General features: G+C 46.5%; 1 protein-coding gene across 1 annotated transcript in view; it reads right to left on the reverse strand.

Moving 5' to 3' along the window:
• Positions 1-10714, reverse strand: part of LOC131207597 (uncharacterized) — a 76206-nt gene that overhangs the window by 50334 nt on the left and 15158 nt on the right. The gene's annotated exons all lie outside the window — the stretch shown is intronic.

A 10714-nucleotide genomic window follows, 5' to 3' on the forward strand; every position in this document is an offset into this window, starting at 1 on the left:
ATGCAATTGAGAACAGATGAAGCTTATTGAGTTTTGTAGCCAGAGATCCCAGGGGGCTACCTTTTTTCGCCCGTTTGTGATTATATTTGCTATGGGGAACAAATTTGATACGCATGAGAAATGAACAGCGACCACAGCAAAGGACAACGCTATTGCTGGATTATCAAAAAAGCAATATAAATTGTTCCATTTGTTTTAAATGCTACTGAATTACACTCGTTTTCCTTTCCGGACTAAAACAAATATGAATCGACGAAACAACAAACAACCGACAACAAACATACCGTAGGTATGGGAAAAGTGAAGGCAATGAATGAATGAGTGGGAAATCCCCAGTAAACCCTATTCGTTGAGTAATAATACAATTGGTCCAGAACCCTTGTCACCTTATCGTGATTGTAAAACATAATAAATAAACTTCTCGACGTCCGGAACGGGTTGATAACACGTGCCAAACAATGCTGTGTGTTGCAATCCTTTCTAGAGAATTTTGATGGAATTAGCAGCAAAATATTGTACATACAGCACTACATACATACAGCACTTCTAACAAATAAAACGGTGTCAACCTTGCAAACTGCTCGTACCATTATCGCCATTGGCGAATTGCCAAGCTATCGAAACCCGATCGACGATTGTAACAACGGCACCGCTAGTGCATAACGAAATACTATTAACAACAAGGAAAAACGGAACGAGACGAGAAAATCTGAGGGATCCCCGCGTTGCCTGGGCAAGGCACGGTTCCATTAAAGCACGCCCGGATCCCGCGGAGAAACCTTACGTTCCGGTTCGCCGGACACCGTCCTCCAGCCGGTCTGTCGATGGATGTTACGCTGGACCGCACACTTTTGGAGAACAAAAAACGAACGGTAAATATTTCCCGGATTGGGTTTTACCGGAGAACCGTCGGCAAGAGAACGGAAAGTGTGGGTTGCGCAATTCATTATAAATCATCAACAAACACGACAGAGGCGCGCCGGAGAGGAGAGACAAGCATCGCGCACCTCTGCTGGGTGGCGAAAAGAATGAAAGGTGAAACTTGATTCGTGAAAGTGTTTTGCATTACTGCTTTTCACCTGTTACATGCGCCAACCCGCGGTTCCAGACAGCCCAAGGACGGTTTGTTTTGCCGACGAAGCGGGGAAACGAGTGCTAAACGGCGGCACAGCACGTGGGCCCCAGTAAGGTCGTCAATTTTTCCGACGCAAAAAGGGACAGAGATTAAACAAACCAAGGGTTGAGAGGTAATATTTGAGTTAAATGTAGAATCCAGAAATACTTTAACAATCTGCTTGACGATTTGATAGCATCTTCAAATAAAAATTGACCAGTACCTTTATCTCGATAAACCATCTCCAAATGATGAGGGCAAGTTACGTTTTAGATTTTTCATCATTAGATTTCAGAATATGTACCAAGGGTTCATTTAATATATTAAATACATTACATACATCATTCTAATATTAAGAAAGATTAAAATCCATCAACTTCAATTCCTTTCTATTCATTCTATTCATTCATTCTATTCATTTGATGCATTTGTTGGGATTGGCTGGGAGTTGTTCTCTACAAACTACAGCCTCACACGATCACGTCACACTTACTCATAGAACAAAAGCATATGCAAACCAGCAAAAACTGCGAAAAAAGGTTGCAAAACACTAATGTACAGCTCACGTCTCACTTTTTCCATTCAATTTTTATACTCAAGTTTGATAGTAAATGAATCGACCGATATCCAACATTGTGGAACGTTGTCATGTAAAATTGTAGAGAGGATTTTACAGGAAAAACAGCATCCAGTATCACCCATTAAGAGAGCCGTATCAAAAACTGCAAGAACTGTATACCGCGTCGACTTAAAGCAGCAACGTACCAACCACCGACACTGCGGCGCTAGACACGACCAAACTGAAATATCTTCGCTACCAAAAATGCATAGCGGAATTTTCCATTTTACTCGCGCTCCGCGTTGGTTTGCCATCTGGTTAGAAGCTGCACGTCGTGAAATACCGTGCATTTCGAGAGAACGCGCCGTGAATCGCAGCGCATTCGATGAATTCGTGCCGTTCGTTGACACAGGGCCTAAGTGGACCGTGGGACCAGCGTTTGGAGCGACGATGGTGAGATTTTCGTGCGCCGCGAGCGAAAGTAAACATTCTTACGCAAATACCTCTTCCGAAGTGGAATGACGCGGAATGGACATCGATAGCCCTCTACACACCCCGCATCTCCTGCGACGGCCGTCACTCACCGACGGACCACAAACCAGAATGGAGCGGTTGGGCCGGGTGTGAAGAGCGAACAAAGTTCTACTCCATCACCATATTCCCCGCGTGTGCCATTCTCTGCCCTGTCATGGGCTCGTTAATGGTGATTCAACTATAACGCGTGAGCTTGCTCCCTTCTGCCAAACCAACCAAAACCGGTACGATCCACCAACACGAAATCGGTGTTCACGGATAGTCAACAACAAGCTAGTCACCTTAACCTAGCCACCGCAGCCGGACATCAGCAGGCGTCCGGCGCTTAGTTGGCACAGTTCGGTTTCTAATCTACTTTAGACTCAAAAAAGTAGACGACACAGCTGGAATCAATTTGTGTCGCTTCGACACCGGCAGCCAACTCGTGGCCGTCGATGGGTAAACGAGTTTCGTGCGCCGCGTCGTGAGCCGGTCGCGTTCGCGAATTATTCCGCCGGCCAAGAGCCACGGAGCTGCGCGATCTCTCGGCGGGGTGCAAATTTAGAACAGAATCGCGCATGAGATCACGAAAGCAACATTTGTAATACACAACGCGCCGACTAACCATATTGCAATTAATGCGTTCTGCGCAACGAAGATTAAGACGCTAGTTGAGCGCTGCTAGCCTGATCGACGTTTAGTGGCCCTGGTATTACCGAACGATAACTGGCTTAGGCATGGATAACAATGATTGATCAATACTTGGGATTGGTATTTTTTCATTGTTCCGTTGCAACAATTACAACTATTGAAGTGTGATCAGTTGTAGTACTCAACCGAAATTAAGGGTTATCCATTTAGTGGAGTCAAAATCACAGGGCTTGGCAATCACATTTTTCCAGTATATGCTGTAAACCCAAGTGCCAAAACTTTTAGTTGAATGTCGGCCATTTTAGAAAAAGAATCACTCAATAATAGAACAAAGTGTTATAGACTATAAAGATTTACAACAAAAGTAGTAATTCGAAAACGCTAATTTTCCACCAAAATTTAATTCAGCGACGAGGCATATTTTTCACTTGGCGCCAACGTAAACAAGCAAAATTCCCGCATCCGGGGCACTGAAAGCCCTCAATCGATTGAAGAGAGGTGCTTGTATCCAGAAAAGGTTACTGTATGGTGTGGCGTATTATAAATTGGTGGCGTCATAGGACCTCATTTTTCGAAAACGACGAAGGGAGGACCGTCAAGGCCACTGATCAAGGGACATATTGAAGTCAAGAACCGACGAGTATATTGAAGATATTAGAAAATGTGGTTTCAGCTAGACTTCAGCAACGAGCCACACGCGAGAACTTCATTGGGTGTATAACTTCGCGTTTTGGTGATGCCAGTTAACCACCAAGATTATCGGATTTGATGTCTTTGAACTATCTCTTGTGGAGCTACGGAAAAGATCGTTTTTATGCTGACAAGCCTGCAACTTTGAAGCATTAGAAAAATAACATTCGCCAAGTTATGGCCGATGTAACACCCCAAAATGTGCCAAAAAGTATCACAATCGACTATTGCCATAGATCCGGTGGCGGCCATCGGAACGATGTTCGTCATTTCACGCATTATTAAGTTCTTTTAAGAAAATAGAAAATAAATAAACCGTATCAGTACCCGACTATTGCGTATAAGAAGACCACATTAACATTTTGCATCAACACATAGAATTTCTAGTTCAGTGCAAGATATAGTCCAAACAGTTTGTATCATATTTCAATTGTTGCTCACCATTCCACAATTTGTGCCACGCAATCAAATATTCGTTTCATAAAAACAATGTGCTAAATAGGATATTTCCACTGTCGGTAAAAGTATAGCTGTCGAAGATCATTTTCCATCGATAATTTAAAAGATCCAAAAAATGCATGGTGGAAAACATCGAACAGAAGTGCCGGCATTGGAAAAAAGGTGCCTATTTGAACACAAAAAGATGGCGTGAATATCGCTACTACTCGACAACTGCACTGATAGCACTTTGTGATCGACTCGAGAGCTCGAACCGAAACGAACGCCCTTCATTGGCGATTGTTCAAACAGGCAGCAAACAGGCGACAAATTCGTCATCAGTTATCGATGAAGTAACCCCCATTATTGTAGCTCGATGGGAACGTGTATTTAGAAACCCCCTTTCGCTAGTACCAGTTTGAACTAGCTCGAACCGGCTGCTCGAATCTAGATACTGGCTGTGGGTCCCTGCGTCCCCGCAAAAAAGAGCAGAAATATTGTCTTGTCATCGTTTTGGGGTGGTCTGCTTCTGAAAGGCTCAGGCGCGGCTTACACATTTATAAAGTTTTGTTGCTCCGACGCAATGCAAGTTGAGCCAGGGATTAAGCGCCGACGCGGTGGTCCAACGTGGTGGGCGAGAGACACGAAACAGCAGCAGACAGGAAGTGTGCAAACGCCGGGGGGGTTTCGAATGGCTGCTAACAAGAAGCAACACAGAACCGTACACAAACCAGATACTGTAGATAAGACATACCCCTTCATTCAATAAGGGGAAAAGAACCTCCCTATCAATGATAAAACCGGACGCAGCTGGAGTGGACCGATTCATCATCGCCACCAACCACTACCTAGCAAAACCGCCCCCTAGTGGCAACGACAAGCGTTACTGGAAGGAGTTTTTTTTCTTCGATCTTTCAGATCAACCCTTCACTGATGGTGGCACGACAGCTCAACCTTTCAATGCCAGGCCAGCGAAATCGATCGGCAGCGAGTGTTTGTCAGATTACGTGGCCCGGGTGTCGATAAGGGAGAGCAGCACAGCACACACCACCATCAACATTAATGCGTTATCACTTCATCGGCGGCGTTGCCAGCGCGCGGATGCCGATGCGAAGCGATACGAAGCGATACTTTTACGACATTATCAACGCACGGTTAAAATACGGCCGTCAATCATTAATACTGCGAAGCGAAGAAAAAAGAAGACATAAAATCGCCACATGGTCCTGGACCTTTATCGTTAATTCACACGCACCGCAACCCTGCCCCATATCAACCCGATTCATTCACACCGTCACGAGACTAAGGAGGAGAACTCGGAGCGGAGAGCATAATAGGCCTTGCGCACTCCTATTAAATGGCACACACGTCGGTCTCCTTCGGGCGATTCTTCTCCAATAGAGAGCGGTTTAAATCTTTGATAAATTGCTAATTGAGCTGATTGACGTGCTGAAATCGTGAAGCATGTCCTCCCGTCCGGGAAAATGAGGGGAACCGCGATGCGGTCCGATGTCGTGTGGGGGGGCCACACCTTCGCGCAAGAGTCTACAAGAAATTGCGGGCGAAACATGATCTTGGGGATCCCGCGCGTTCACAAACACACTCACAACTGCTGCGCTGGTTAATGTGTTGATTATCTGCAATTCCATATTTCCTCTATTTCCGAGATATTTTACCAGTTTGCTCGAGCCGGAGCTCGAACTTGTGTGCGAACCCGAGAGACGACACATTACTCCACATCTCAAGTGATGTCTCAACTGCAACTTTACCACTAACAATTAAGCTTGCCACCTGGCGAAAGAAACTCATATAAAAAACATGCCACAAGTATGGTGGAGCATGGAACGCCAACCAGTGTCAAAATCAGCTTATCAGGTGCGAGTTTTGCTATGTATGCAGCGGGAAGCGGGAAGGAAAGCCAATCGGATACATCTCCCTATCATTTGGCACAGAGTAAGGGGAGGCGAAAAGGGAATCTGAACAAATACGTCACCGAGTCTGAAAAGAAGGAGTAACGGGAAATGAGAAGGGAAGCTGATCGGATACGTTGAAACGCCAGATAATCGAAAAATGAGGATGAAATGAGGCGTGGCGACGGGCATTGGGCAGGATGAATGCTGGACGACCGTTGGAACGCGTTGAACGATTACCAAAAATTCTTCTTCGGCATAAATATCAAGTTGGGGAAAACGTAATCGACATCGACGTAAACATCAAATGTGCCCCATTTTGTTGAAAAATTTGTTGCCTTTTTGAAAATAATTTTTTAATGCTTCTCTTGTAGGCTTAGTAATTATTGGCGAAAAACCCGAGCAATCCATTTTCACAATCCTTTTTTGATCTTAGTTTTCCATCACTCAGGAAATTTTGTTATGCATGGAAAAGGTGTTAATAGTTAAGTGTAAGGTCCGGACTATACGATGGATGCATTAAAACTTCCCAGCCAAGCTCCCGGACTCTCTGGCGAGTCAGTAAAGACGTGCATAACATTTCGTTGTCCAGATGGAACACAAATCCTCTTTCGTTGACCGATTCTGGTCGTTTCTGGTCAATTACTAGCTATGAACGGTCCAATTCTTGACAGTAAAGAACTGAATTTAGTATTTAGCCACACGAAAGTAACTCATAATAAACGATTCCTTCCAAGTCCCATCATATACCCAATAGAGCCTTCCTAGCCGTTAGTTATGGTTTGGCCACCGGTTAAGTTGCTTCACTACGCTTAGACCCCGACCGATTTCAAACAATTTTGTCGTAAGTTACCCATTTCTTATCCCCAGTACCAATCTAATTAAGAAATGGGTCTGTTTCGTTCCGTTTGGCAAAAACTTCGCAGATGGCAATTCGACCCCATCATGTTTATCAGTGTCAATTGACGTGGCATCCAAACATCAAACTTCTTCATGAATCCAGCTTTGCGCCAATGGGTTAAAACTGTTTGTTGTTAATCTTTAGGCCTTGTTCAATACTCTGATTAGTAAAATGCTGACCAACTTTGATTATGTCGGTGATTTTATCGACATTTTTTGTGGCGGGTCTGCCTGTGCGAGGTGCAACTTAAAACAACGAAAATAACCAAAACGGGTCAACGAAACCAAAATTACACATTACTAGCGTTTAGAGTATCGGAACCACAAACACTCTGCACAATTTCAGCGCTCTAGCTTGAATTTTCGCCTTTTTCGGACAAAAACTGTAAAATGTACCTAATTTTCTCTTAGTTGACCTCCATTGCTAACACCCTGTAACTCACAAATGAATAGAACAAACAATAAACAATGAAGCATTTTGGAAGTACAAAGTATCAGCTTTAAAAACAATCCTAAACTTGAAACTGTACGATCGATACTTCACGAGATATCGATCACTGAAGGCATCTATCGTGGAAAATGTCGATTACTTTTTCCCCAACCTAATATGACGCCTTCCAAGGACACGCTCTGGCGGATTCGAGTCGAAAGAGCACAGTGAACGGGAAAAGATTTAAAAACTCATCAACCCACGGGGCTCGATGACACATGCCGGGGACGACCCCGAAGCGCGCATGGTGAAGAAATTAACGATCACGGACGCGCGCGCGCTCACATTTAAGCGCGTTTAAACTCACCAATCTAGTTCTTTTCCTTCGGCTGCCGGGCGGTGGCTCCCGGAAAGTCGTCGCGTTCATAAATAATGTAAACTTTAATGCTCAATCAACTCTCAACCGCGTCGTCGTCGTCGTCGCCGCCGGTTCCACTGCCGCTGAGAAGTGCCTTCGTAAATTCAAACAGGGGCACGGAGCGCGCGGCTGCCGCGCCGCCAGACGCTGTATGCTCTCTGTCCCTGTCTTTCTGCCTCTCCCCTCTCGCTCTACTGAGTTTGGGCTGGGCGGGGAGTAACGACGATGAGGCGACGGCCCGCCCGCCGAGGGTCCGACCTCGTCCGCGGCAGACGCAAAGGCGGACGTAACACACGGTTAGCTAAAAATAGCGGCCAACCCGCTCGCCCTTACTCTCACTCTCTTTCGTCCTCTCTCTCTCCCTCACGAAGGACCCATGACGGGAGGGGGGGCAAGTGAAGTCTGTGGAGCCAACCCACGGCGCAAGAGACAGACGACATTTACACGCCACCGTCCGCCAAGCGTACAGCGCCGCGAAAAAGAAACAAAAAAGATCGGAAGGCGAAGAAGGGGGCTGGGAGGGGACACGCTGGGCACGGAATTGTTGCAAACTCACCTTTTTCCCCCTCCGCTAGCAACCCAAACCACGGTTCGCAAATTGCCACCGCCAGCGCCAACGTTTGCAGGCCGTGGGAGCCGCGCAGTGGGTGGATGGGTGGAGGGAGTTGGGAACGGACGTAATAAAACCTCCCTGCGACGCGTCCGGGCAAACCGGGAGGGAGTTGCCGATGGACGGAACACCACGCGGGTTTTGTGCACAATTCAATGTGTAACTTTTATCTGGTGGAGGGCCAGATGGCCGTCGGGTGTGGGGGGTCAGGACCTCGGGTCAGGTCGGGTGACGGTGCGCGTTTGATTGCTGCAAACCCTGAAGGTGGCATCACACACCTTCACCTAAACCGGTGGCCGGTGCTTCGGTCCTTCGAAAAGTAACAACATCAATATCGCGGCGGTGCTCTACCTGTGTTTCTTCCGCGACTGGCGACAGCGACCCCCTTAATTGGTGGACATTAATTTTATCATAAGCTTACGTTGTTCATCATTTCCAAGCGCTTTTTCTGATAGTTTTTCTTTTCAATCAGTTACTTTTTCTGTTCTTCCATTATTTCTATTATTTCCATTGAACCACAAGATAATGAGCTTCCGGGCCCTAACTGGTGCCTACTTCAAAGCAAAAAAAATGATTGTACTCATCAAAAATTACAATAGCTATTTGTTTATTGATGATTTTAGTAAAGCACACATAAACTTGACTTAATTTTGCGAAACAATTTAAGTAAAGCTACTCATAATCGATTCCACAAAACGGTAGCAAGTCAATGAAATGATATTATTTTGCAATCTGGTAGACAAGAAATTATCACATTCAAAGGTGTATCAAGCTGTTCAATAAGTTTTGTGATTCGATGAAAAAACACAACTTTATGGTTTGAAATGCACTTTATAATGTAGTACGGGTCTCCCTGACCATCTCCTTGTTTCAATGAGATTCCAACTTATGAATTCCATCCCTGATTAAAGAATTCGGAATGACTGCAAAATACTCTTCCACAGGTCTGGAAACAGATGGAAGTCTCTAGGGGTGAATACGGTGGTATTTTTTCTTGAGCAAACCGATTTTTTTTCACGATTTCCATCCATCCAACAGTCCTTCTTTCTACTGTATTGAAGGCGAAAAGTCCTTCCATACTTCAACATTAGTTTCCTTTGCTTTTAAACCTTAAAAAAATCAATCACTGTTCGATACTTGATTTTTTCCATTTGTAAAACTACTATGACACGTCGACCACCACTAAATGGCTTCTAACCGACGAACGAAGTGCCAGATTGAAATGAAACTTCACATACGTTCATATGAAGAGTGTACCAACATAACAACATAAATGTAGGCTAACAGCAGCGCCCTCTTTTAGCGAAGCGCAGAACTTATTGAACAACCCATTATATGTCGTAGCGACTTTCGTTGGTTTATTTGATTTGTAGGCACATTTATTTACACATCATCGCTGATAAAGCTTGATAAAATTCAATCGATTTCGAGTCGAGCACATGGTGATAACAAAAAACAGTTCAAATAATACCCGAGAGACCATCCAAGGAAACCGGCGGCCGGTTTTACCTTTGATCGGGAACTCCTTCCACAGCTTCAAATTGCCACACCCGGCGTTCGGCGGTGGTGGTGGCCGCCGGTGCGCGGGGCAAGAAAAGCAAACCAAACGCCGCGGGCGCAGAATGAGGCGAGCGAAGAGCGAGCGACGGGACTCAACACATTCCGGATCCATTTAAATTGGTTCCACTTCAAACTAGCTCGGCGAGAGTGAACGGCGCGAATGGCGAGTGCAGCAACGGGGGTGGCGGGGGAAGGAGGATGAGAAGCGGGGGCTGAGTGGGGTCACGGGGAGCCTGCTGTTTGATGCGCAACAAACCCACGCAGTGGGAACACGCGGGGAGATAAAGCAACGAGTGTTTGGCATTAGGAGCGACGGGGCGGCGACGTGCAGCGTGCACAGAAGTCGCAGATATTTGCGGACGCACACAACGTTACACATACACGCACGTGCGCGGCACGCAGTGAGTGTGAGGCCGGGGAGAAAGTGGTGGATAACGACGGGGCCGGCGGCTGCGGTGGTGAAATGGAGCAACAATAGGAAGCGCGCAGTGTGCCCCGCGGCCCGTACCGCCATCGGCGCTCCCCGGACTAGGTTATGTCGGTAATTTGATGAAGCACCTCTCAGCGGCACAAGGTTACCCCTACGCGCGCGCGGACGTCTCTCGCTTCCCCGTGTTGCATCATCACACGGCCCAGCCGCCGATAAGGGCGCTAGCGGGCGGCCGGGCGAGACAGTGACGGAGGAGTGCGCAGGAGTGACGGGAGTGGAGCACCACACGCCCAAAGCCGCCACCGACGGGCCACCGCAAAACGTCCATCAAAAACGCACGACAGCGCGGGACGGGAGATCCTGCAGCTGCGCTGGCGATGGGAACGAAATGCACACAAACACGCACACACACGCAAGAACTGCACCTAACGCAGATGCGATGGTGTGTGTGTGTGTGTGTGTGTGTGTGTGTGTGTGTGTGTGTGTGTGTG

The sequence above is a fragment of the Anopheles bellator genome, chromosome 2, assembly GCF_943735745.2.
Source record: "Anopheles bellator chromosome 2, idAnoBellAS_SP24_06.2, whole genome shotgun sequence".
In the NCBI taxonomy this organism is placed as follows: Eukaryota; Metazoa; Arthropoda; class Insecta; order Diptera; family Culicidae; genus Anopheles; species Anopheles bellator.